This window comes from Asparagus officinalis, chromosome 4 (genome assembly GCF_001876935.1).
Source record: "Asparagus officinalis chromosome 4, Aspof.V1, whole genome shotgun sequence".
Taxonomy (NCBI): Eukaryota; Viridiplantae; Streptophyta; class Magnoliopsida; order Asparagales; family Asparagaceae; genus Asparagus; species Asparagus officinalis.
The window spans coordinates 66,697,322-66,701,081 of record NC_033797.1 but is presented as its reverse complement, the minus strand read 5'-3'; positions in this window follow the sequence as shown (position 1 = coordinate 66,701,081).

Genomic DNA, 3,760 nt, shown 5'->3' with positions numbered 1-3,760 from the left:
GGTCGACCGCCCAAAGTCCAGAGAGCTCGATCAGGAATAGGATTCGTCGCGGTCGACCGCACGTGGTGCTGCGGTCGACCGGAGTCGGGTTTTGGCCCAGTTTCGAATTTTAACCTGTTTTGTTCTGTTTCCTTCTTTATTGGTTAAACCCTTAAGTCTATAAAAGGGTTGGCTAGGGCATGATGTATTTAGACGAAAATTAGTGAATTTTTCTCCTGCGGCGGTCGTGGACGTAGTTTCTCACATTGAGAAGCGAACCACGTAAATCTTGTGTGTTTGTGACTGTTTGATTTTCCCTCTCTCTCCTAAATCTCTATTTCCAAATCACATCAGGGGGGTGGTAAATCCCCAACAAAGCCGCCTTAGTATCCTTCGAGAACTCCCACAGGTTTGCCATGCGACTCGAAGCCCTACCAATATTCTCCTAAAATCCATCAAACCATTAGCACGCATGATCTCGGAACAAGCTAGCTACACTAGCTCACATTGATCCAATCAACCATGCAGGCGATCTCCAAACAACTAGCTTTCACCTACCGCCCGACCAAGGTGAGAAGAAACGAGCTTTGATAGTTTCCTTGAGTACAATCCAAGATAATATACACAGTACGTCGCTAATTACCTACCGGTCATTAGGAAATTAATGAAAAAAAGACAGAGAAATTAAGGAGAGATTATAAGAAGACAAATTAGTGCGAAAAGAGAAGCCTACTTGTTAAAAAAAAATTAGAAACAAATACACGCGCTAAACTACTAATCGTACGTGGCTCCGCTTTGTAGTTTGGACAATTTCGCGCGCAATGTTACCTTATAATTTTATGCGAATAAGAACAGCGCCTGACCAAGCTTTGACCATTTGTCGCTTTTTTATTACGCTGTTGAGATGAATTAGGACCGACATCTCCGGCGAAATTGTGAAGGACGAATTTTTTTTTAATAAATTAATCATTATAAATTATTATGATGTAGGGAGTGGGCTGAAAAAGGGGGCCGTACGGGGGGTGAGTGCGGATCGTGGAGAGGGCTGAGCGGCGGAATGGGCGCGTATTATTCTCCCTGCAGAGTTGATGAGATATATTTACGTAGTGGGTCCTACTCCCCACCGTTATGAGCCTGGTCCATGGGCCAAAAATATCTAATTTGTACTACTACTAGGCCCACGAACCAAGCTTAGATGTACCTACGTGAGCCCATGGTGTCGATCCAAATTATTTTTCAATACGCTACTTGGTATTAAAAAGGAAGAGAGAGAGAGAGAGAGGGGTAGGCAAGCTGGTCCTAGGCGGGCTCACGTCTGTGGCAAGGATCGAAACAAGTTTTCTTAAAAAATCACTCACATCATCCAATAATATGACGACAACTCATCTCATCTCATCTCCTATTCTTTAATTTCCTTTTTTTTTTCCAACCAAACAACCTTAAAATAAAATTTCTAAGAAATAGGTTTCCTATTCTTTGATTTCCCTCTTTTTTTTTAGACAAACAAACAGCCCCTTAGATGCAGCACTCGTTGGGAGGGGTAGCCTCTAGCCTAGAGTAGGATTAATCTCATCCCTAATGTGGAGTGGGGATATTTGCGATTAACGACCAAAAATAAAAATAAAAATAAAATATATGTTGATAAGAGAGAGAGAGAGAGAGATGATCGGTTCACTGAGTTTTGGAAAGAGAGGTGACAGAAGAAGGTGAAATGACATATTAAGAAACCATTCATAATTTTTAACGAGACTGATGTAGAGACACTAACGCATAGAAAAAGACATGCTTAATACTAAATAAGAAAGGATATCATCATGTCACACGCCAAATTTAGGGTTACTATACGGAACCTCATTCAGGGTGCGAGGCTAAACTTATACGATGTAAACCACCAACTCACTTATTTTTATTGCTATTTCACAGATATCTTACATGGCAGAGTCTCTTTCTCAAGCTCTATCTATTTACAAGACAAACTTTTATATATTCTCCGCGACGGTGTTCTCTCTATACTTTAGCTTGATCTGGGAAAAAAAAAACGGGTTAATATAAATAATTTCAAATTCACTCAATAAATAAAATGGTGCAATAATGCATGAAACATAATTCCCTCCATTAATTGCACTTTGACCTGCTTAGCACCGGCTGTTCCTTTTCGGTGCCATCAATTGATGAGCGTCGTACTGAGCTTGAATGTGGCATGCAAATATGATGAATTGAAATGAAACAACCGTGCAATCAGTTGCGTAGGCAGTACTATTGCATAAAAATTAATTACACTTATTTGAGTTATTCAAATTACTAACTTCACAGAGTGTTTTCTAACATAAGGGAAGTATAGCAATATAGCACGAACCATATATATATATATACCAATCGAAGAGCATCATGCCTATGATAATGCTCAACCACACCCCCTTTCTCATTTGTTACAGTACACCGGGTCTTACATGGGATTTTAAAATTTTAAAATTCCAAATAGAACCCGGCGTACTGTAACAAATGAGAAAGGAGGTGTGGTTGAGGTTGGGGTTGAGGGTATGCCCCTAGTAACACCCTTAGTGGATAATGATTGTGAGCGGATGCTGAAGCCCCCCCGCCCCCGATTGCTCATCATAAAGGAAGTCTCATGATGGTATTATTTTATTCCTATTCAATTAGCTGCGTAGTTCTGTCGGTGGGAAGTGTGTTAGAAAGGCACCATCTTAAGGGTCCAAACATATGCACGTCGGTCGGTACCGTGTGGTGTCATATCGTTTTCAAAATAATAATAGCAAATAGAGACTGAAGCCGCTAGCACTTTAAATGTCATCCTTTTGTACCTGAGGAAAACTATTTTGGTACACGATAATTAGTAATTTAGCAGAAAACCTCTAAAACCTGGGGGAGTTTGCGTATGACCTCCTGAACTTCTTTTTCCCATCGAACCATCCTGAAGTTCGCCTCGTCCCAAAATACCCTGTGATGATGTTCAGAGCATCTCCAACCCAAAAATCCAAAATGGTGTAGTTTTTACACCAAGTTGGTGTAGTTTTTACACCAGGTGTAGTTTTTACACCAAGTTGGTGTAGTTTTTACACCAAATCACTATTCCATCTCCAACCATTACACCAAATTTTATACACCAAATCACTATTCCATCTCCAACCATTACACCAAATTTTACACCAAAAAGAATATTCATTTTATTACAAACTATAAAATGTGATATAGTTAGAATATTTGATTTGTTATAACAAACTATAAGGGCAAACTTGGGAAAAATCAAAATCTCCATATCTACTGTGCTGCGTCAAATCTGGTGCAACACTGTAGCACCTCATCAAAATGATGCTGAATTTGCAGTCCGTTTGGAGGAAGATTTGGCGCAGTTTTTGTTCTATTTTGGGTTTTTGGAGTTGGGTTGGAGATGCTCTCATGATAATCTATAGACAACATCTGGAGATATTATCGCATATCAAACTAAACTCTCGTCAATTCAGCTGGTGATATTAGTTCATACAACTTCCCAAGAGCTCCTATTTATATATATGTGTGTGTGAGAGAAAAATGGGTATGCTTAGTACCAATCACAAATTTTATGCTTGGTAGTGAGATGTCCTATTTCCATCAACTCATTCCAATTCCCAACCATTGCCCAACTCATGTGGATGTGGGCCCCGATTTTAATGAGTAGAGGAGAATATGTCACCTCACTACAAAGCACAATAACTTGTGCTTAGTACCAAACATACTCATTTCTCTCTCTCTCTCTCTCTCTCTCTCTATATATATATATATA